Here is a 25,605-nt window from a genome sequence, read left to right as displayed (position 1 = left end):
GGGTGGCAGCTTCTCCCCGAGGATAACACAGTCTCCATTCAACAGTTTATGATCTGAACAGTAGCCACAGTCCTTTGTCGAACCGTGTGGTTTATTGGCTATTGTCCTGTGTCAGGCATGATGCTGGGTGTTTTATGTTTATTAATCCTTTTACTGGTCACATAAAGTCATCCTGGCTAATTATAGATAAGGAAATTGAGGGTTTAGACAACCTTAACTTGTCCAAGCCACCCTGTGTCTCCTCCCACAGCCTGTACTCACGAATGTCGGCGGCAGTGCCTCCTGTAGGAGGTAGGCACTGAGGAGCACAGCTTCCGTGTGTCACAGGCAGGGTACTGATACGTAGAGCAGAAGTGTGTTTCTGCACCTCCCTCCTCCCCGGGTCCTTAAGGATACCTTCTGCTTCTCAACTGTGGTTTCCTGAACTCAGACTACAGAGTAAGCCACTCCATGGCCTGACTGGCTAACTGGAATTGAGAGGAAATGCCAGGAAGTGGAAGAGCCTCTGTTATCTACAGACAAGAGGCTGCCGAGGGTGGGGGAGTCAGGAGGGACATCCTGCCTGGCTCTCTGTGACAGTCAGCGTGGCAGAGAGCTAAGGGCCAGATGCCAAAGGCAGGATACACAGTTCTGTCAATTGGCACAGATGGGAAACATTTTCTTCCGAGTCAAAAGCATGCTAATACCAGAGAATGATGAGCTGGGATCCAGTGGACTCACCCAGCATTTGGAATCTGTGATAATAAAGAAGTTTGTGGGGGATAAGGAGACGGCTCGGTAGATAGGAGTGTTTACTGTGTAAGTATAAACATAGGAGTTCAAAACCCCAAGCTCCCATCTAAAAAAGCTGGGCATGGCCACATGTGCTTGCAATCCTAATGTTGGGCAACAGAGACAGGCAGATTCTTAGAGCTCACTGAGCAACAAATCCAGCTGCTTCAGAACTTCTGGTTTAGTGGGAAACCCTGTATCAGGGGCGTCAGGTGAAGAGTGACCAACAAGGACACCTGACATCCTGTTCTTCCTCCCCTGACATCTGTATACTGTGTGCACAGCATAAACACACAAACATGTATGTATGCACATCCCACGCATGTACACACATGCATACATGCACATACACACACAAACGCGCAAGGCCTTGGAGGCCTGGCCTGGGACGTAGATCAAGGGTAGAGTACTTGCCTATCACACAGAAAGCCCTAGGTTCAATTTCTACTAGCCAAGAAAAAGTAGAAAACACGGGTGAGTTGCCCTGAAAACGTGCGCATGGGAAATATGGCTGCACCCCTCATCTGCCATATAGTGGTGTGGTTGAGGGAGAGATGCCCTCCCAGACTCCAACCCTCACTGCCTGTGGCAGGTGGGAGAGCTGACCCTGAGGTCCTAATTGCGGGAGAGCTGTCCCTGCCCCTCAGCTGCAGTATTCTGGAGAGTGGCTCCCCCTGCACCTTGTCTAGACAGATGGTTTTGCTTAGTGGTGTCCCTGTGGTGAACTGGCTTTGAGGGAGTGAAAGCAGGACAACCGGCCCCGCCCCTTGCTCCTTGCTGCCTTGGGTGAGCTGGCCAGGGCAGTGCTGGAGAGCTCACCCTGGTGGTAAGGATGAGGGGAAAGCTGACCAACCCAGCTACTACCCAGGCCCAGAAGCAGAGCTATGAGTTGGTCCACTCCAACATCTACCCGATTTACCATCTGCTGGTGCATATGAAGGGGCTGGTCCTGAAGATCCAAAGCTGCAGAATCTCTATGACACAGGAAAACAACAGGATTTCCAAGAAGAGTCTCAGTGAGGGCCCAGCATTGATAGCATAGCAGAAACCAGAGGACTAGAAGCAGACCAATGACAACATTAGCAAGTAAAGACATACGAACAAAACGGTTCACTGTGACTCACTGTATCACACTACAGTGTCCACAATGAGATTTTTCTTTTCTTTTTTCTCTTTATTTCTTTTCTATTAAACTTTATTTTATTTTATTGGGGGGGGGACGTTGCAAGGGCAGAGGGTGGATACAAAGCAACAGGGAGATGAATGGGATCGAGATGCATGATGTGAAAGACACAAGAATCCATAAAAAGTTTTAAAAAAAGAAAAAGAAAACATTTTTGGAGGTGGCAGTTGTATGTTCAATGTATAATATATACTTGAATAAAAAGACATTTTTAAAAGTATCTTAAAAAATCTAAAATCACAAGAGTAATTTGCAATTAATAACCTCTGCTTATTGACTCTGTGAATACCACACACTCCGGGAGTACTCAGCTTCCTCTCCCCTTTGCTAACTTCTGACAGATTTTATTCTTCATGCCATGGCTTCAGGGTCCGTCATCCTGAAAGTAGAACCAAAGACTATGACATAACATTGACGACTCTGGACTTTCGGCCAGCCCAACTGGCTAAGCGTGGCTTCTGATGAGAGCTGGGAGAAACTTAGCTGTTGAAACCATTGGCCTTCAGAAGGCCCAGATCTTCAAAGGTGGGCTTGGGTGTCACAGACTCATTCCTTGTAGAAAGAAGTGTGGGAGGTATCAGAGGAGTTGAATATTGGTGATGGGGGAGAGAGGGCGGCAGAGCCCTAGCGAGGGAGGAAAGGATTCTTTTCCTCTTGTATGGGGGCCCTTTGATATGGGAGGGTCTTCTGCTTTAATAAAGAAACTGCCTTGGCCAGCCCTTAGGTGGGTGGAGTAGACAGAACAGGAAGAAGGAAGTGAGGTAGATGGCTCAGTCAGATGCCACGCCTCTCCTAAGTGAGATAGACCGCCATGCCTCTCCTCAGGGAGAGAGATGCGATGAAGCTCCAGCCCAAGATGGACGTACGCTAGAAACTTCCCGGTAAGACACAGCTCATGGTGTTACATATATTATTAGATATGGGTTGGTCAAGATGTGAATAAGAGGCTGAAAATAATGGGCCAGGCAGTGTTTAAAAGAATATAATTTGTGTATTGTTATTTCGGGTAAAGCTAGCCGGTGGCTGGGAGCCGGGAGGTGGGAAGCCGCCCGCAGCTCCACACTACAGCCCTTCAGGAGCACCACCGTTCTGTCATTACCAGTCACCCGGAGCCAGCCATCGAGCCTCCAGGAGCATTGGACACTGTTTCTAAAGCAGTGGTCTTTGAATTCTAAGGAAGTTATTCCATTGCTGACCTAAGATACAGGATCCCCCAGTTTGGTCTTAGCTCTTCTGGCTCCCCAAACCCTTGCTCAGTAGAAGCCTCATCTCAGACCCTGGGTCCCCTCAGCTGTGAGCAAGGCCTAAGGACACAGTGAGAGGTTGGAGGTCCCCGCCCAGACAGGTGACAGCTGCTTTCCTTCGCTCCAGGGATGGAACCTGGGAGCCAGATCTGAAAGAGAACTTTCACCTGTCATTCTGTTGTTATCCCATCCACCTGAGACCTTACGGCAAGAAACTGGCAAGCCCATAGGTCTCTCTCCTCTCCTCCCACCTCACAGAAGCAGACAGGCTTTCCCACCATAGGCCAGGATATGGACTTACATGCGCTACTTACTCCCCCATCCCCATGTCTTGCTTCTCCCACATGCCGTCTTGAACTGGTCTCATTCCAGGGAAATTAAATTCTCTTTTTTGTCTCTCATCCTCCTGGAGGGAAAGTTTGAGTGAATTTGCTCCGAACTCTCACCCATTAAATTTTACTGAGTTCCTGCAAAAGAGGTCTTAGGTTATGTAGATAGGCTGGAGGCACCCACACGTCAATCTGAGAGGGTTGGTGTCACCCTCATTGTGAAATTGAGGAAACCAAATCATAGTGCTATCTAACTTGGATGGAGCTTACAAGAAAGGGTTTGATTCAAGACTTCCCATATCAACTCTAAGAGGAGATAAATAGTATCTATGCATTCTGTAGTCTATACATTTTGTGGTCTCCTTCTGGGCCGGGGCTGAGCTAAGGCTTGTTTAAGGGTGTGCATCTGAAGGAAGTGCAGCAGTAACTGGCATTCTTTCCTTCCTCTTCAGACTCTTGGGACTTCACAAATCTTAGTAACTAAGACTTAGTGCATCTAAGATGGCTCCCTATATGAGACAGAAACTCTGAATGTTTCTTTTAACAACAAGCTTGGATTTAGAGCAGTACAGAGCCATTGTCCAACTCCAAAACCAGCTGAATATGTGTGTGTGTGTGTGTGTGTGTGTGTGTGTGTGTGTGTGTGTGTGTGTGTGTTTGTAAATGTAAGTGTAACCCATTCCTGGATTCATAAACCATATTCTGTTTTCTAGAATAGTTATTTTTTTCTTCTATCAACATTCAAACACCCAAGGTCTCTTGAATTTTTGATGATGTGTATTTTCCTGTAAAGATAAGAGCAGAACCCTGCCCTAACCCTTATGAGCTTTACTTACCACCTGTTTGATTGTCACCATTGCCGATGAGCTGTCATTTCTCTTTTTCAAGAGGTTGCTTATTTTCAATGCAAATCTTTATTAATTTTGATGGTATCCATAATTTTTTTCTCCTGTGGAAACAAGAGTTAAACCCCTTCTCCAACATAATACATCTCTTGGTTTCCATTGTGAGGTCAACACATTCTTGAAATATACTTGTTGATTCAATTCAGAAGATTTTTCCATTATCCAATGCCTCTCTGCTGCTGTTGTTCTTTTCTCATTAGCATTAAGAAAAATTAAGGTTAATAAAGCATTATGCAGTCTATTTCTCAGGGTATTTTCCATCCCTTTCTGTTTGTTCAGCATATCCTTTATAGTACTATTTGACCTTTCTATAACTGCCTGACCTGTAGGATTATTTGGTATAACTGTAATGTGCTTTATATTATAATAAGCAAAAAAACTGCTTCATTTTCTTAGATACATATGCCAGACCATTGTCTGTCTTTATTTGTGCAGGTATACCCATGATGGCCATAACTTCCAATAAATGTGTGATTACTGAATCAGCCTTTTCTGAGCTGAAGGCAATTGCCCATTGAAAACCTGAATACATGTCTATGGTGTGGTATACATATTTTAATTTACCAAATTCTGTAAAGTGGAACACATCCATCTGCCAGATCTCATTCTTCTGAGTACCCTTTAGGTTACTCCCTTCAGGGAATGGTCTTTGATTATAGAAAGAGCAAGTAGGACATCTCTTTATAATTTCCTTAGCTTGTTTCTATGTAATAGAAAACTCTTTCTTTAAACTTTTGCTATTGACATGATGTTTTTTATGAAATTCAGAGGCCTGCAACACACTTCTAATCAATAATTGATCGATTTCTGCATTACTTTGTGCTAGAGGATGTGTGTTATGTATATAGGACAAAGCCTATTCCTGACTATGTCTTGCACCTGGATGAATCAAAAAGTCAATTCTGTATCATTTAGTATAAATTTAGCAGTTGTAATATGCAAGACAACTCTTTCTGCATATTGTGAATCAGTAACTATATTGAGAGGTTCTTTAAAATACCTTAATACTATAAGAATAGCATATAATTCTGCCTTCTAAACAGAATTATAAGGGCTTTTTTCCAGCTTACTTAATTCTTCTGATTTGTAACCTGCCTTCCCTGATTTATTTGCACCAGTATAAAATTTACGAGCTCCAATTATTGGTGCATCATGTACAATTCAAGGAAGAATCCAAAAAGTTCTCTTTATAAGATTAAGTCTATCACTTTTGAGATAATTGCTATTAATTTCTCCCAAAATATTAGCACAACTCTTTGCCAGGGTTCATTGTCTTCCCATAACTTTTTTATTTCATCAGCAGTAAAAGGCACTATAATCTCTGCTGGGTCTATACCTGCTAACTGACAAAGTCTCAATTTACCTTTTATAATTAATTCAAAGACTTTTTCCACATAAGTTTTTAATTTTTTACTTGGTTTATGTGGTAAAAAGATCCATCCCTCTGCATTAAAATTCTTGTAGGAGAAATTCTCAAAGTCAATACAACTGGAATACAATGAAAATTAGGATTCACCCCACCCACATGTGCCTCTTGTAATTTCTCCTCAACAATTGTCAATTCCTTTTCTGCTTTAGCTGTTAATTCTCTGAGACTATTCAAGTCTTTATCACCATCTAAAATTTTTTTAAATAAATTATTAGATCAGGTGTTATCCCAACAGCCTGTCATAAACTGGAAATGTCTCCTAATAATCTTTGAAAGTCATTAACAATCCACAACTGGTTTCTCCTAATTTGTGCCTTTTGTGTTCTAATTTTCTGTAAGCCTATTCTGTAATCTAGGTAATTGACAGAATCTGCTCTTTGAATCTTTTCAGGAGCAATTTGTAAGCCCCATTTAGGCAAGACTTTCTTTACTTCTTCAAACATCCTTTCTAAAGTATCTGTATTTGAATCAAATAACAAAATGTCATCCATGTAATGGTAGACTATAAACTTAGGAAATTGCTTACATATTATTTACAATTGCTGGCTGATAAAGTATTGGCATAGGGTGGGGCTATTGAGCATTCCCTGTGGGAGGATGGTACATTGATATTTCCTAGTAGGCTGAGAATTATTATAAGTAGGCACTGTGAAGGCAAACTTTTCTTTGTACTTTTCTTATAAAGGTATAGTGAAGAAACAATCCTTTAAATCAATAACTATTAGAGGCCATCCCTTTGGTAACCAAGAATGCAGAGGAATTCCAGACTGTAGAGGGGCAAAAGGTTGAATTACCTTGTTGACAGCTCTCAGATTTGTCACCATTCTCCATTTTGTAGATTTCTTTTTAACAAAAAATTACAGGTGGATTCTTCTATATGTCAAGCATCTAGTTGCTCTTGTAACAGAGGTTCTAAAGCCTGCAACTTTTCCTCAGCTAGAGGCCACTGCTTAACCCATATTAGTTTCTCAGTTAACCATTTTAAAGGTAGGGCTGTTGGTACCTCTGAAAATTTATCAATTGCTTTGTGTTTTTGTACAGCCCGAATGACTGGTATACATCGTCTATGATATCTTCTAATATTTTCCTCAGAAACATAAGTTTTGGGGGCTGCAAGAATGTTAATCTGGGTATTCCATTACTGCAACAGGTCACAACCCCACAAATTCCTTGCAATATTGGCTATATATGGCCTTAATCTTCCTATTTGCCCTTCTGTCCCTATGCATTCAACCCATCTCATGCTTTGTTTTACCCTAGATAGGGTTCCAATCCCCAGGAACTGAACATCTACCTCTTGAAGAGGCCAATTCAGAGGCCAATACCCTGGAGGAATGATACTTACATCTGCACCCATGTCTAATAAGCCTTCAATGAAAATGCCATTTATACAAACTCTTAGCTTTGGTCTTTGATAATTTATAGAAGTCTGCCAAATACACGTTTCCACTGTCCTACTGGAGTTTTTTGACTCATCCTCCACATTTAACCCATCATTCAGACCACTATTGCTTTTTACAGCAGGCACTGGATTTTTAAATTTTCCTGAAGAGACACATTCTCCACAGTAACTTGGAATGACTGGACCACATTCGTCATGGGGGCCTGCAAGAGGCTCTCCCCCCGTGGTGTTTCCCAATGGCATCGGGTTCCCTTGTCTATCTTTCATTGACCTACATTCATTGGTCCAATGTCAGCCTTTGCCATACCTCCTACATAAACCTTAAGACTGAGTCCTCCTATTTCTGCCATTCCCAGAGAAGGCATTATTCCTAAAAATCCATTGTCTACAATCCCTTCTCGGATGTTCCACTCTAACACAATGAAGACATTTGGTATTTTGATGTCTTCTCTTACCATTACAAATTGCTTTTCCTACCTACATTTCAGTACCTTAGTCAAGTGTCTCAACATTCATTGTATGCAAGACACATTCATCCATGGGTGCTGACCTGATCTTTAAAGGCCTAAGGATCTGTTTGCACTCAATTTTGGCATTCTCATAAGCCAAATATTCAATTATTATACATCTAGTTTCTGGGTCAGTCACCCCTATTTGTACAGCCCTAGTTAGTCTTTGCAAAAAGTCACTAAAAGTTTCTCTCTGACCCTGTTTAACCCTAAGATACAATTCAACTCTCTTTCCTAGTTACTGAATCCTGTCCCAAGCCTTTAAAGCTGCTGTGCTACATAGGAATAAGGCGTGGTCATCATAAAGAGCTTGATCCTGAGGATCAGAGTAATGTCCTTCACCTAGAATTTGATCTAGGGAAATCTCAAGTCCTTTTGTTTTTTTCTTGTTGTTCTAAAATTTTCACTTCCTCTTTTAAAAAGTGCCTCCAAAGCAATTGCAGTCCATTTTCTAGGACTGCTGAGATTAACTGAGCCCAATCTTGAGTCGTGGCTTTGCTACTGAAAGCCCATGTTTTGACCATTTCCCTAACAAAGGACGAATGTAGTCTGTAAGCTACAACTGCTTGTTTAATTTCTTTTAGATCAGTCATATGTATGGGCTCACATGTATATTCCTTGACAATCTTAGGATACTTGGAGCCAGATACTTTTTCTGATGTTATTACTAGAAAGATGGGCGGAACTTGCGGGAAGCTATCCTTTTTTAGTACCGAAAAGGTTAAATTTTGCCTTTTTACCTTTTGTTCCTTGTCATCAGATACAATAATTTCCTTAATCTTTTCAAATCTGTTTACCACTTCCTTTTGTAATGTCTGGATCTCCTGTCCAGTGTTCTGCTCTAATTCCCTCATTAAGGATTCCAAGGTATGAAGTCTGTCCAGTAGAGATAATGTCTCATCCTTGGACATAATCTTTACAGCATGCATATTACTTTCCTCGAGAGACATTGGGCTGTCTGGAGGCTCGTTGGGGGCTTCCTCCAGCGATGGAGTGGATGAGTTGTGGGGGGGGTGCTGTTGAGGATGGACTCCAGCTGCATTTTGTCATCACTGAATTAAGTACAGCAACAGCAGCCCAGACCTTCTGCAAGACGACCTCAGAAGAATGGCATCAGTAGCCAGAAGTAAGTCAGCAAGAACTTCCTTTGCTTATGTTTGAACATTGTTTATAAATAGCTTTGGTCTTTGTCTTTATACTTATTTTTCTATAAGTAAAAAGCAGGTAGAGACAAGGTACAAACATAATGATACATTAGTGTAATTTCTTTATATATATATATAATATGTATGTTTTATGTGGTATGAATTTTCAGCTCTAATAGTCCTGTGCTCTGCAGTGTAAGTAGAAGCATATTTCTGGTCATCTGGGTCTCGGACTTTGTTACAGAGAACATGGGCTATGGAGGCAGAGATGGTTAGTTTTCATTCAAGCCTCTCAACTTTCTAGCTGTGTGTCTGTGGAGAAGTATCCTAACCTCTCTGTGCCTTAGACACCTTCTCTACTCAACAGAGTCTTCCTGGGAAAGGCTGGGACTAAATAGGGTTATATGTAAGAAGGGCTTAGCGCCATGTCTGAATGGGTAGTTGGCCGACAGACGGCAACAATCGCTCTAGTGGTACTGCTGAGAATGCCTTGATTAGTCACTGGCTCTTCTGTGTTCTCAAGGAACTCATTCTTCATGACCTTGGGATATTGGGATTTGCCAAATCTTTGTACTCAGAGTGTCACCCATGGCCACCCTCAGGGGCTTTCTCTCAGTGTTCACGGCTCAGCCCCACGTCCCCCTCCTCAGGGAGGCCTTCTCTCTGGTGAGAGTATTCAGTCTTCTCTGATCTCTCCACTCCACTCTTCTTGGAACTCCAAAAATAGCTAGTGCTTGGTCCCCAACTGTTGACTATTTTGTAAGGTTCTGGAATCTTTAAGGCAGTGGTTCTCAACCTTCCTGATGCTACCACCCTTTAATACAATTCCTCAGGCTGTTGTGACCTCCAGCCACAAAATTATTTTTACTGCTACTTTCTAACCATAATTTTGTTAGTGTTATGAACTGTAACATTTTCCAGTGGTCTTAAGTGATCCTTGTGAAAGGTTGTTTGACCCACAAAGGGGTTGAGATCCACAGGTTTAGAGCCACTGCTTTAGGAGATGGTGCCTGGCTTCAGAAAGTAGGTCACTGGGAGCTGGTTCCATGTCCTCAAACAAAAATGATCTCAAACTTCTTGGACTTGTACATTGTGATGGCAGAAGACTGTGCTAAAGATTATCTTCTGAAGAGCAAAGGCTGGCCGCTTGTATTTCATAGACTTAGTTTAAATACACTGTCTTGCAATAGCATAGACATCTCTATTTCCTGAAGTATGTTCAAAGAAAGAAAGAGGCTGTGTTTTGTTTGGAGTGGTTTTATTTTAGACATGAAAAAGAGTGTGTACGGGGCGGGGGGGAGTATGACACACACACGCATATGCGAGCGTGCATAGCTCGCTAACTCTGTCTCTCCTTCATTTAGTTATCATCCTAATCTGCAGCTTGGAAGATACAAAAAGCATTCTGCAGGCTGCAGAGAACCTGGAACTTCACACTGGAGAATTTGCTTTTATCCTGTAGCAGCTGGAGGCAGGGGTCTATCTACTGGTCAGTGGTTCGGTAGTGAGAGGTGACAAGAAGGACCGTGTAACAGGATGTGAATGGGAGCCAGGTACTCAGTACAGCTCCGGAGGTCAGTACTCTTGAAGGTTTGTCTTAACACCAGGGATGAGGACCCAGGGGTACAGCTCAGTCAGTGGTACTTGACATACAGATATGAGCTCCACTTTGGTCCCCAGAACCGACTTTAAAAGGCTTGGCATCCCACACTTAGAATCCCTGTTCTGGGGAAGTAGGGAATAGATTACTTCCCAGGGCTTTATTGCTACCTGACCTAGCCTAGTTGGTGAGCTTCAGGCCAGTGAAAGGCTCTACTCAAAAATACAAGAGGATGGAATAGAAAATAACACTCAAGGTTGACCTCTGACATGCACTTGCACACACATACACACCATTATATGAGCATGAATGTGTATACACACACACACACACAGACACACACACACACACACACACACACACACACACACACACACACATAAGTAGACCAAGACCGAACTGAAAGCATTTACCCAGAGTTCCTCTGCACAGTTAGTGAGGGACTAGGCCTGGACTAGGCTCCGGAGTCCATCCTCTGCCCTCCAGGTAAGCATACACCAGCTAAACTCTCATTTCCGCCAGGTACAAAAGCCTATCCGAAGGACTCTCAGATGGCTGTCATTTCTGCTCTTCCATAGATATCCCTATGTCTGTGTTGAACCTAACAAAGACCTGTAGAGGCCATTACACTGGCCCAAGGAGGCGGTTCTCAGGTGGTCTGCTTCTTTGGTAGTGGTGGAATAGGCTGAAGAGCCACACACTTGCCACAGTGCTGCTAGATATTTGATCAATGTTGCTGCAAGGCAAACGTGATTATCTTGTGTGGGAAGTCCTACTGTACATGTGTTGCTTTGGTTAATGAATAAAGAAACTGTCTTGGCCTGTGATAGGGCAGAGTAAAGCTGGGCGGGGTGGGAGGGAACTAAACGAAATGCTGGTAGGAAGAAGGTGGAGTCAGGGAAAAGCCGTGTAGCCCCATTGGGGACAGATGGTGGAAGCCAGAAGCTGGAAGGAATCTTGCTGGTAAACCACAGCCACGTGGCGATACACAGATTAATAGAAATGGGTTAACCAAGGATATAAGAGCTAGCTAGCAATATGCTTAAGTGATTGGCCAACTATATTTAAATAATATAGTTTCTGTGTGATTATTTTGGGAGTCTGGGCAGTCAGGAAACTAGTCTAAGCACCCGAGAATGAACAAGTGGCCTCCTCCAACAATTATCCACTTATCTTTAAAAACCAGATCCATTTGATAAAACCACCTAGGCTTATGTTTCAAAAAATAAACTGCAGAGCAACAATCTTAGTTGTATAAAAATACATTCTTTGTATGTATATGTAGACACATACCTGTGCATGTGTGCTTCTATATATGCTTATACTAGGGAATTTGAGACACATGCAGTAAGAGGTATTTGTCAGGGATAATAACAGACATGATAGCAATGGTACTAAACCCTGAAACCACAAGGCAAAATGGAGACCTGACTGTCCTAAACGTGTTCAGCTTAGCAATCTTTGCTGTTACATAAGCTTTCTGTGTCTTAGGTCCTTGGTGCACCACTATCTTCTTCCTTCTTTACTCTTTGACTTACTTCCTGCTGCTTGTGTGCCCAGCCAGCAATCATGGATCCAGGATTACAGCACCTTCTGGGTTTATTCCATTTCCAAGAATCAGCATCTAACAGCAATTAGAGTTCTGTACTGCCTTGAATGTACTTGGGACCCACGGATCATTTCCTAAGGCACGGTGAAATTTACTGTTACTTTTTAGGACAGTTTTTTGACAGAAGCGCTGAGAAATGACAAGGTGAAGGGCTTCCCCCAAAGTCTGTGAGTCGGTGTTTCTCATCGCCCCCTGCTCCTATGGAGATGACACTGGAGATGGCAGCTCCCACAAACAGAGGGGCAGAGGGGGCTGCCCTTCCAAAGCCCCAATGCCTCCAAGAAGCAGGTCTGGTAGTGGTTTGTGTACAGTCAATTGTGCTTTTATTTTTCTTAATTCTGCCTCACCTGACCCCACAACACACACACCATTGTCTTCCTTAGCCTAAATTAAATAGTGGTTTTATAATCTTTTGTGAAGTCCATGCCCATGACCACAGAGTTATGGGATGGGAAGCTACAGTGGAGCTTTGTACTAAATTACTGTATTGCCTCATAGCTGGGTCTCCTCAGACAATGAACAAGAACCATTAATGACATCAGCCTTCCAGGCTGGCCCTGAGTGTCTGTCAATACACTATGTTGATGTAGCAGATGAGTTGCCATTGGGTCCTCAGGCTGTTCCGATTGCCTTTGTCAAGAGGATAACAGGATGAATAGCCAGGGAGGAACAGTCAAATATGGAACAGGCACAGTTCAATCAAGCAGATTGGCTTTGTCAGAGCAGTCATGAGGGAATAACAGAGAAATATGAGTGTGTTCAGAAGAACATGAGGAATGTTTTACAGAGAACACTGGCAAGAGAGGAAGCTCCTCCCACTCTGGGGCCATGCTGAGACACTGAAGGCAGGGTTTGATGAGGAGTGAGGGTTGGACTGTGGACCCTATCAGGGTGAAAAGATGGCTCATTTCTTGGTATCTCTCTTTTCCAGCTGTTGTAGAGGTGTTGGAGGGAGTGAGCCACTTGTTGGTTCTCGGCTGCTCAGCCCTGAAATAATCACACAGAAACTGTATTAATTAATCACTACTTGGCCCATTAGCTCTAGCTTCTTATTGACTAACTCTTACATATTAATTTAACCCATCTTTATTAATCTGTGTATTACCATGTGGCTGTGACCTACTAGCTAAAGTTTCCAGCATCTATCTCTGTCAGCTCCATGGCTTTTCTCTACTCCGCCCTTCTTTTCTCCAGCATTCAGTCTACCTGCTTACCTAAGTCCTGCCTTGTTATAGGTCCAAAGAAGTCTTTATTCATTAAGGTAATCACAGCACACAGAGGGGACTTCCACAACACCTTCCCCTTTCTGTTTAAAAAGAAGGTTTTTAACTTTAACATAGAAAATTACATAGGGGGAAGCACCTAGCATTGAGTAGGCACCTATGAAAGCAGACCAATACAGTACTGTAAACACATGTAAAACACTAGACATTTTTTGATATAAACATACACATATACACACAATCAGTTCTTTGCTTTTGTCTGTGTTATTCAAGACAGTGTCTCTCAGTGAAACTCTGGCTTTCCTGGAACTAGCTCTGGAGACCAGACTAGTCTCGAACTCACAGAGATCCACCTACCTCTCCCTTCTGAGAGCTAGGATTAAAGGCATGGATCACCACTGCCCAGTCAAAATCAGTTCTTCCCCATGGACCTTGTAGATAACAACATCTTATTATGACGTCAGAGCTTTCTGAGCTCACAAAGATCCACTATGGGCTTTAAGGGGGTTTTGCAGAGATTATGGGTATGACCCTCTTCAGGATTCCAGGGCAGAATACAGAAACACAATATCCCAACTGTGGCTCCTTATCTCATTTATCATGAGAGTCCCAGGGTCTCAGCTAGGTCATTAGACTTCACAGCAGGTACCAGTGTGGCCCACAGAGACACCTCTCTCCAGTCCCTGGTTTGTTTTTTAATGTATGCCTCAGGTGCTCTTGCTGCGTGAAGTTGCTCTTCTGAGGTGGAGACTGGTGGCATAAATGCACTAAACACGGACCTTTGTCTTTTCTGCTTTAAAGGCATTGGAGGAATGCCTCTAATATCTCTTGGCTTCATGGCTCCCTTCCTGGAGACAGATCCGGCTTGGATTTCATGCCGAGCTTTGCAAAACTGAGCCTTCTACTGTAGCAGGCAAGCATGACTCAAGCTCAGAGGAGGTAGCAGGGATGGTTTCTCAACAACGCTGTCTTTGGGGCCAGAAAACCTTCCTGTGTGAGGCTGTCCTGTGCTTGTGGACAGTGAGAAGTAGCACCCTCTAACTAGAAATGAGTGTTTTCCAATGCCATCACTATCTCCCAGGGGTACCATTGCTCACCTTCCCTGTTTAGAGCCATCTCTCTAGGGAACCTTGGCTCCTGAGATTTGAGTCTTAGAGATTCCTTCAAGTAGGCAGAAATAATCTGGGAAGGAGGATATAGCTGAATGACTGGTTAGGAGTCTGACTTTTGAATTAGATATACCATGCCTGGAGAATGCATAGTTCATGTTCAACCCAAGTGTTGGAAGTTGTTCCTATGTTCTTACTATAGAAGTTTCTGTTAACAAAAAATGAAGCGACTATACTGGCCATGCTAGCACGGTAGGATCCCAGAGACATGCTTACCTCTACTCATAGGTGGGCCTGCGTAATGGCTGTCTCTACCTCTAGGTATGGCTGCACCTGCTGTGGTTCTCACAGGGACCATCCTGGTTCTTGCCACAGTGGCTGCCATTGCTGGTCTGGTGTTATGGATCTGAGAGGAAAAGCGCAGTCGTCATGGAAACACTTTGCGGCAGATCCGTTATGACAACATCACTCTTCTGCCCCAGCACAAGGGGAGGCCACACACTTCCCTGGTGACTTGAAGGGACCTCCGTAGGAACTTATGAGGGCTAGGGGGTGGCTCACTGATCAAGTGAACAATCAGAAGAGTCTCAAGACCTGAGCTAAGTTTCTAGGTTATATTTGTCTGAGAATGCTTCCCTGCCTTCAAAAACTCAAATTTTAACATCAAACTACATCTGTTTCTATCGTAATCTGTACAATGCACCCACATCCCCATTCCTCCTTCCACCTCTCTCCCCCAAAACATCTTCATTTCTCTCCTGACTTCACGCCCCCCCCAACACTAAGACAATACACAAATGCGTGAAGGGTCACCCACTGGGGCATGGGCAGCCTACTGATGGCCACCCACTCTACTCTGAAAGTGACTCTTTCTTCCTCAGCAACCAAAACTTCCCAGAGCTCATCCATGCTCCATGTTGGACTTTTAAAGAAACTCTATCTCATGTTGAGTCTGTGCTGGTAAGCAACCATGTGTCCTTGAATTCCCCAAGGCCAGCCTTCCACTTACCCAGAGCTTACAGTCTTTCAGTCCCCTCTTCCACAACACTCCCTGAGCCTTGTTGGGGTGGTTGATATATGGTTCCATCTGTGGCCGAGACTTGGCTTTTGACTCTTTAGAAATGACTGGTAGTTTTCTAAAGCTCAGCACTTCTGTGGGGGTGTTCCTGTGGAGCCTCTAGTTCTATTGGAAACATTAACCCCTTTAACCTACCAATGTGTGCCACAAATAGTCCATTTGCATAACATTCATAGCAGTCTCCCATCGGGGTAGCCCAAGCACAGTTCAAGGCTTCAAGATGCCCCAGAAGGTTGCAGAGGGGTGTCTCCATGGTGAGGTGGAAGCCCTGAAATGGAAAGAAACTTGAAGGTTTCTTAAAGGAGGTGCCATTCAGGATGAATGAATTGCTAGCAATGACAAGGAGAGAAGTCACATAGAATGTCAGAACATCAGGATATTAGAACATGTCATGCTGAAGGATAGGAAGATTGGCTGGTACCAAGTCTTGGAGATTTTGGTGTCCTAAAACCAAGAGATGTGTTTCTACTAGTCAAGCTACTTCCAAATGTCCCCAGGGATTTGGGTTTCCTCTTCAATCTCCACACCCAGAGCTGTAATCTGATTTGCTTGGTTTTGTACATTAGGGTTCCATCAATATTCACTATAAACAGGATTAGGCTCCTATGTTCTGAAGCTGTACAAAAGTGCTGGAAATATTAAACACAGAGGTAACCAAGCCTTACTCTGGAAATTGACTCCCTCCCATTTCTCCTTGAGTACCATAGCTAGAACATGAATGTAGGCAGTCTGGCCTTAGAGGCTTCTTACCCGTGGTGGTGCTGATGCCAAGAATGAGGCATGTAGCAAGTAGATACATTTTGGATCAGAAAGATCAGAGTTCTAAGCACTGGCTTTTCTAGGTATTGACTATGTGATCTTGTAATTTATCCTCCTTTGTAAACGGAGGTTTCCCTGTCCTGCCTCATCCTGCAGCTACTTCTAAATAATCACTCAGAAGGTTAATATTAATTACAAACTGCTGGGTCTATAGTTCAGACTTATTACTGTCTCTTACATTTACGTTAACCCATCTCTATTAATCTACACATTGCCTCTTGGCCTGGCTTTATTGGTCCTTTGGCATCTTGTTTCTTGGACAGCTGGCTTGTGCCTCTCTCGACTCTGTCCTTCTTTTTCCATGTATTCAGTTTGGCTTTCTAAGGGAGCTATGCACCGCTTTTCTATAGGTCAAAGTAGCTTTTATTATCAACTGATGGAGAGCAACATATATTCACAGCATAGAGAAGGGTTATCCTGTAGCATTTCCTCCTTTCTGTCTAATCAAAAAGGAAGGTTTTAACTTTAACATAGTAAAATTATAAACAATAAAACAATTATCAAGTAAGACTTACAGTTATAATATCTTTTCTATTTGTATTTGAAGAAATTAAAAATATTTAATTATCTATCCTATCTTGGTGAGTTTAAAGTATTATCTAATTTATATTTTTATCATAACAAAGAAAAATTATAATTATATATATATCTAGTCTTCAACTCCATCCAAGATTTGAGAAGGAAATAATATTATTACCTGAGTAAGGAGGAAATGCAGGCAAGTAACTTCAAAGAGTATAAGAAATGATCAAAACAGCTGGCTGCCTGATAGTCACCCAAGTTTCTTCTGTAATGTTGAAGCATCATCTTTGACCTACAGGTCCAGCATATGTGATGGACTTTTCTGTGAATCAGGATTTCTTTTTAAAACAATCCATGCATTTATTTATTTTATTTAAGTTTTTTGTTGTTTTTAATTGACATATATTTTTCTCCACTCCCCTCCCTTCCTCTCCAGTCCCCTTCTACTCTCTTCCATGGTCCCCATGCTCCTAATTTACACAGGAAATATTGTCTTTTTCTACTTTCTATGTAGATTTGATCCATTTATGTCTCTTTAGGGTCCTCATTGTTGTCTAGGTTCTCTGGGATTATGAATTGTAGGTTGATTTTTCTTTGCTTTATTTCTAAAAGCCACTTATGGGTGAGTACATATGATATTTGTTTTTCTGGGTCTGGGTTACCTCACTCAATATTATGTTTTCTAGATCCATCCATTTGTCTGCAAATTTCAAGATGTCGTTATTTTTTTCTGCTGTGTAGTACTCTATTGTGTAAATTTTTCATATCCATTCTTTGGTTGAGGGGCATTTAGGTTGTTTACAGGTTCTGGCTATGATGAACAATGCTGCTATGAACATAGTTGAGCACATGTCCTTGTGGTATGATTGAGCATCCTTTGGGTATATAGAATTAGGGAAATTTGAATGACTGTTTTACCTTGTTTTGGCAAAGTTTGGCATTCACCTTTCTTGTGTCTGACTGACCCGGTTTGGAGAGTAACTGTCAGCAATTGAAGCAAGGGCACATTCTGTGCCCACATGGCAAGCTTTTACCATGAAGAAAATAAATTCCATATAGAGTTTCTGCAATGCCCATAATGTTTTCTGGAGTACATTGGTGCTATCAGGAGCTGACATGTCTCACTGTCATGGAAATTCTAAGTTATTAAAAGATTTTAAATGCCATATTATGTAGGTCTTCGAAATGTTTGAAGAATACCTATCTATCTGAAGTATATCTTTGTATATGTAGAAAACCTTACTAATAAGACTATAAGTTTGACTATTATAGATGATTAACTGCATTTTTATAAATTGGTATTTTTAATTATGCCTTACATTTTTGATTGAGCTATAAAGATATAATACCTTAAATAAGAGTAAAAATATAGAGTGAGCATAACAAAATTATCCTTAAATTTATATCAATAATCTAAAATCCATACCAATGTAAAATATTTTGAGATTAACAGTTGTTTTATGTATTAAGGTAGATTCAATAATCTACCCGTTTATCCTATTTCTGTATCATTCTTGAGAGCAATCAAGCTGTGTCTTGTTTTCCAGCCATTCCAACGAGGCACACCTGTGTCAGGTACAATGTTAGCAGCATGTCTACTGTGAAGGTTTCTGCAGATTGTAGATCCTTTGTCAGGAGCCCACGGGGTGAAGAGATGTTTATGTCCCTGTGTGATTTTACCAGGTACTTCTGTGCATATGAAAGTTAATGTGAATGTCTGTCCTGTTCTCCAATTGAATTTGGTCAGGCCAGGCATTATGAATACAAGGGCATCCTCCAAGCAAAATCCCAGGAGCTTTGTGTCTCTAGACTGGTGTTTCTCTAACTTTGAGAACTGAAACACAATAATTTTTTTTAAAAAATGCAGAAAAGGTATGTACAAATATTACATCTTACTTTAAAAAGAACTTAAGAAATGTTTCTAGAGTAAAGATTTGGGGTCCGCAGGGTGGAGACTGGGATTCTGCATTCTGACAAGCTCCCCTGTGATTCCTATACTCGTGATTTGATCAGACATAGAACTCCCAGTAGAACCCCTTCCGTGGTGATGGCACTACCCCAAAGCTACCATCACCAATAGCCACAGGCGACTGAACACTCCAGGGGAACTGAATGTTAGCAATAATTACATTTAAATAGCTAGGGAACTGCAGCGCTGACTTGGCCAATACAGCTCTCACTGCGTAAGCACCGGAGCTTGAGTTTCAGTCCCCAGGACCCACATAGGACAGCAACCAGGAGTGGCAACACATGCCTACGACCCCAGTGCTGGAGAAGCAGAGATGGGCTTGCTGGCCAGTCAGTCTGGCTGACCTGACGAGCTTCAGGTTCAGCAAAAGAGCCTGTCTCAAAAGTAAGGTGGAAACCAATATAAGAAAGCCCCCAACCCTGACCTCTGGTACCATATGCGTGCCCAGCTATAGACACACAATTTAAGTAGTCCCATGTGGCCAGTGGCAAACTAAGTAGGTAGCACAGTCTCAGAGTGTGGATTTCTGTATCCCAGACTTTAATGACTCTGTGGTGGCTACTGGTACCTCTGCAGTGCGAAACTGGCCTGCTATGGAAGCTCAGGCATTACTTCCCCCATCCTTTTTCAGTTGGCCTTGAGTGCCCCAGCGCACATGCTGAGTCACCCTCTAAAAGCTCAGCTGCCTTTGGGGAAGGTTGAATAGGTCCTGGGAAATGGAGGCAGAAAATGCCAAGCAAAGCAATCACCGACTGTTGCTCTAAAGTGCGGTTTCAACTTCTGGCAGTGTCAAGTCCACTTTGTCTTCCCCACCCTAGCTGGAGCCTTCTCCTCATCCTCCAGGGTTCAGCACAGGCATCACTTCTTCCAGGAATCTTTTCCCCAGTCCCCACAGACATCCCTTCCTCCGTAGAAGTCCTGTCTCTGTCCCGAACCCTTCACCCTTGCTTCTGCACTGAAAGTGGCAGATCTGGGATGATACTGAGCTGATCTGAGTCTTGCCTTCCCTGGGGTTTGCAGACCACATCGTTCCTTCTGATCAGCTCCTCCCTCATCATTAATACATTTTTGTGCTTAGGGATTGAGTGACTCTAAAAGCAGACACAATAGCTAACAAAAGTAAAATGTGCGATTTCCCACAAGATTTATGTGCCAAGTGTTGCTTTAACTCATCCCATCCTTCCCCAAACCATACAAATTTGGTGGTGGTGGTCCCTGACATTTTGCAGGGTGAGAAAGAGAGGCTTGGAGAAGCTAAACTGAACTGTAACAATAGACTTGAACTAGGCACCTGACTCCGGATGTAGGGTGTCAACTTACTATTTTCTTGGATGATGATGAGACATAGAAGAGAGAGTTGGTCTTGGAATCAGATATTCAGATCTGGCTGATGACCACACATGTGCCTTCCTGGGCAAGCTACCCAGCCTCGGTGATCCTGTCTAGAACGGGTCTAACCACAGCTACCTTGAAGGGCTGTGATGGCAGTTGAAGGAGACCTACTGCTGAACAGTTCGAGTCCTAGACCTTCCACAGTGTCACCAAGGGGGTTGACTGGTCAGTGAGGAGCTGGATGCTATCTCCCATAGATGGCTTTCTCCTCAGTTTTCTCATTCCCCTTTCTCACCTTTTCTGGATCATTCTGAGTTAAGAACATTCTACTTTGAGACTGGAGAGATGACTCAGTGTTTAAGAACACTGGTTGCTTTTCCAGAGAACCTGAGTTTGATTCTTAACACACCCCTGGCAGCTCACAACCACCTGTAACTCCCATCCCAGGGGATCTAACGCCCTCTTCTGTTCTCTTCAGGCACTGCACACATGTGGTGTACAGACATACATGCAGGCAAAAGTGCCTATTCATTTAAAGTACTAAAAGGAAAAAATAATTTTCTACTTTGTTTCTTATTCCAGGGAAAATGCGTGGCCCTCTGCTATATTGATGAGGAAGCAGAAGCATGGCTTAAGAAGCCAAGTGTGCTGCAGGAAGTCTGGCTGGTGAGGCCCTCGGTTCCCACTGTAAGAAGTGGCCTTCTTCCCAAAGGTTCAAAGGTGGAAGGATGTTTCCTAGTTTGACACATTGTTCTTTCTCTGCTGCAGGGACTTGGGACTTGGACCTCAGACTCTTTGCTCTTAGACAGGAATGTGAAGCCTGTCTCCCTCCTACCTCTACCTGCCCCCTTACCTTTTCCTTCAGGGCCCTAATTCTGACCCTTCATCCTGTGTCTGTAATGGTTGCCCGCTTCCTTTTGCACTTGGATCTTGGAGAGGGTTTGACACTTTGTATTGGGTCAGTGACCCGGTGTCACGTACTGGCATTAACAGCCACAACCAGGGGTGCAGTGGAGGATCCGTCTGTGACGATGAGGTTTAATTACTACCCATGGCTTGGATTGGACTTTGATAACCCCCTGTTTGTTTGCCAGACTCCCTGGGTTTTCTTCCTGTTGTGCCATTTGTCATTTGTATCCCCTTCAACGAGTTACTCCACCGTTCAGGCACCTGCCCCTTTGCCTGTAAAATGGAAGGAGTTCTCTCATAGCACCTTAAAAGGGATAAAGCACACAGTATGGTCACATAATGATATTGCCACTATGATGTCCAGATGTGTGAATTAAAGCATGAAAACATTGTTCCCTTCTTTGGTGTGTGCACTGAACCGCCTAACATCTGCATTGTCACACAGTATTGCAATCAAGGAAGTCTGAAGGTAAGCAAAAGTATTAACTCTTCTGTCGGTCTTCACTAGTCAGAGAGTGGAAACCCTTACCCGTCTCTCTCCCATTCATCCATGCACGGTTCCGTTCTGGTCTCATTGAAATTCCTGAACTATCTTAGGCTTCTTCATGGGATCAGAGTAAGGCGAATCTGCCAACTCTCATTTTCCTTTGTTCTGGGTGGAAACCGCATGCACTTGGCTTGTTCTACAATGTCACTCCTCTTCTTGAAACCCGCCCCTTCTCTGGCACATGACCATCAGGTTTGCATCAGGGAAAAGACAACTTGGTGGAATTCCAGACTGTATCCTTTCTCCGCACTGGGCGAGACTATGCGATCTTCTGTGAAGATTTCCACTTAGGCCCCACATGCCCCGCCTCCCCTTAGCTCCAGCTGAAAAGGCATGACCTACATGATCGTCTGCCCCGCTCGATGGAGGGAGTTCACTGTGTGTCAACTTCAGTCCGGGTGATATTTGGAATAACTGTGTTTTCTCGGATGTTTTGAGAAACTCAGATCACAAGAGGGACTGGATATTCAAGCTCTCATGTGCATATGAGAGTCAACGTGAGTATCACAGAAACTAATGTAAAGAATACATGTCATAGTACTGCTGAGTTTTCCTCCATTGTTGTTGGCTCTCCTTAAGTGTCTTTAAACGGATTGACCCCCGGTTTAAATCTGATCATGTCAATCAGATGTTCCATGGTTTTCTCATTCTCTAATCACATGTCCGTTTGGAGGGACAAAAGTGCTTGAAAAACCAAAGGCGGACTGGATGCTAGACTTGTCCAGTCAGGAGAGAGCAGGGGAGAACTTCTTGTCTCAGAGAGAATTCCATCAGTGGTCTGCAAGTTGAGCAAGGGAGGATATGCCTTTCTTCTCTCCAGCCCTTGCGTCCTTCCCCAGAAACTGGGGATTAGTACTGCAAAGCTAAAGATGTGGGCTGGAGGTGTAAATCTGAGAGGGTGTGAAAGACATAGCTTTGATTTGGGGCACAAGGAGCTATGATGGCGGTAGATAAGAAGAGGATGATGAAGCCGGGCGGTGGTGGCGCACGCCTTTAATCCCAGCACTCGGGAGGCAGAGGCAGGCGGATCTCTCTGAGTTCGAGGCCAGCCTGGTCTACAAGAGCTAGTTCCAGGACAGGCTCTAAAAAAAAGCTGCAGAGAAACCCTGTCTCGAAAAACCAAAAAGAAAAAAGAAGATGAAAGCCAATGGTGGCATGCACCTTTAAGCCCAGCACTTGGGAGGCAGAGACAGGCGGATCTCTCTGAGTTCGAGGCCAGCCTGGTCTACAAGAGCTAGTTCCAGGACAGGCTCTAGAAACTACAGGGAAACCCTGTCTCGAAAAACCAAAAAAAAAAAAAAAAAAAAGAAGAGGATGATGATTATGCTGTGATTACCATTAATGAAGAAACTGCCTTGGCCTGTTGATAGGGCAAAACTTAGGTAGGCAGGGAAAACTGGACTGAATGCTGGGAGAAGGAAGGTGGAGAGAAACGCCATGATCCGTTGCTGGAGATAGATGTGCTGAAACTTTGCTGGTAGGCCACGACCTCATAATAATAAAAATGGGTTAAATTAAGATGTAAAAGTTAGCCAATAAGAAGCTAGAGCTAATGGGTCAGCAGTGATTTAACTAATACAGTTTCTGTGTGGTTATTTCAGCGCTAAGCTAGCCAGGCGGCGGGTCAAAACAAGTGGCCTCCTCCTACAAACCAGTCTCCTATATAGGTGCACATCAGGGTCTGGCGAGGGCCATTCAGAGTTTGGTAGAGAGACACTCATTCCTTCCATGAAGCTAGTGGGTAGGCAGGGAGTGGGTGGCTGAATCCAAAAGCCCAGATGGCTCATTGTAGGTGTACAGACAGATGGTGGTGAAGGATAGGAGGGCAGATGTGCAGTTGAAAAGACCAGCTCTAGAGTGTGCCACAACCCGTAAATATGATCCAGCAACTTGAGGCTGCCTCCTCAGACAGGACTAGCATGTAGCTGTCCTTAGCCTGCTGTGTACGCTTCTGCTATTTAAACGGACCAAGAAAAGCACCAGGAAGTCGATCCTAGAGAGAAAGGTACTCTGGCTTCCCCGTGGTAGAAACATTAATGCAATCTCCAGTCAGCACTGCACTCATCAATAAACAAGCCCCTTAGAGGACACCCTGCTGGGTGCTGGGTGGGCACAAGCAAGAAAGCTCAGCCCTGTCCTTATTGAGGCTCGGGACACTGACGCGCTGGATGACCGTGTAGTCGATTCCTATCTGTGCTTTCGTAGAAGGGGACTGAAGGTTGGCCTGTGGCTTCAGAACCTTTCCTTTCTCAAGAGTTGCACTGCCCTTTGTTCCTGAGGAACCAGGTTGGTCTGGTGAGACTCTGGCTTTCTGGCTCTAGTGAAAAGCTGGCATCTTGTTGCCCAGCAAGGCAGGCAAACACAGCCTTCTCCATGACTGTGTCTCCAAGGGCAGTCCCGGAAAACCACCGTTATTACGGCTGTAAACCTTTAATGAGTAGCTGTTAAAGTTTTGCTTTACTCTGGGGCTTTTTGAGGGCAGATGAGGACTTCTGACCATCACACATCAATGACAAACAGATGTATATTAGCCATCGTTTCCTCTATATCAGGCACCGGAGAGACTACCAAGGAGCCAAGGAGCCGAATTAGAGAGCTGAGTATTTACTTTGGATCTGACTGTAGGAAGCATAGGGGATCAAGGCTCATATCCTGCCCAATAGGGATCCCAATCAGTGATATGATCTTGCAAAAGGCTTTGGAAAGCACAATAAAGTCTGCTAGCATTACAGATGGCTCTTCCTTTCTGGGTAAATGGAGCATTGATGAAGTCTGAGGATGAGGGACGATTTAAACTTTGAGTCTGTCATGTACTGGTCACATGACCTTCACTACCCTGAGACTCAGAAATAAAGATAATATCAGAATTCATCTCTGAAAGTTGATTTGAGAGTTAAGTATATAAAGTATTTAGTTCCATGGCTACCCCATAGCAGATATGTAACAAATGTTAATTTTTAGTGCTAACATAATTCTTCATACTTATTAATAACTACACAATGAGTCTTAAAAACTACACTCTGTTATTGAAATCTCCTAAGAATTCTATGGAATAACATTGCTCTGTCTGAAAATGGTACCTTGAACTACACGTGCTAATGAAAAACACTGGAAATGTAGCTAGTCCAACCTGAGATATGTCTCAAGTATAAAAGCAATCCATGAGCAATGTTTTCATGTTGGCTGTATTTTGAAAAAAAGATCTTTAAGTGCACCAAATTAAATTCACAGTATTGTTAAAATGATTTTCACTTGTTTAGCTTTTCTTAAGATGGCTGCTGAAAAAATTAGAAACACGCCTATGACTTGCATTGTGCTTGGTCAGATGTGATCTCACTAATTAACTACTAGCAGTAATTGCTCCATTTTCAGGAGGGAGTAAAACGAGGCCTCATCAGGTGACATCAGCGACCCAACAGGTCAGCGTCAGCTTGGAGGTGTGGCTAGTTTGTCTTTAAAGGCTGTGTTTTCTCTCAGGCTTCCTGCTAAGCACCAGCGAACACAAACATGAGAGTCAGGTGTAAGAGCCCTGGGGACCTTCCAGAAATTTCCAGTCGAGCGAGTGGTACAAGTCACGGTCAGGTGGTAGACTGCCCGAGTGTGTGATATCTACCTGATGGATCACGGACACGCTCGTAGTTCTGATTATTCTCTGACGGTATGCATTTTCATGCTGTTTCGTTAGGAAGAAAAATAAAAACGAAAGCTTGCATGCCACCTTGTGGAGATGACTGCATTCCCAGAACCCCACCGTCCCTCAGCATGTTGATTTTATACATGTGAGCTCCATGAAAGCCCCTGCCATTCACTGGGCATTAAACTGCTCTTTCCTTACTGTGAGGCAAGGAACGAGAACCCATGTGACACTCTGATAAGTCTCCTGCCTGGGGCTGGACCGTCAAGGGCAGAAAAAAAAAACATTGTGTGTCTGCAGGGCCACGGAGAACTCTGGCTTGCACTCAGGTCTCACT

The 25,605-nt window shown here is 43.4% G+C and overlaps 1 pseudogene; it reads left to right on the top strand.

The window, feature by feature from the left end:
- The first annotated feature begins 7,683 nt into the window (after positions 1-7,683).
- Positions 7,684-25,605, top strand: part of LOC119806369 — a 31,973-nt pseudogene continuing 14,051 nt past the window's right edge.

This window comes from Arvicola amphibius, chromosome 1, assembly GCF_903992535.2.
Source record: "Arvicola amphibius chromosome 1, mArvAmp1.2, whole genome shotgun sequence".
NCBI lineage: Eukaryota > Metazoa > Chordata > Mammalia > Rodentia > Cricetidae > Arvicola > Arvicola amphibius.
Note: the sequence above shows the minus strand (reverse complement) of the source record. Positions and strands in the feature narration are given on the sequence as shown.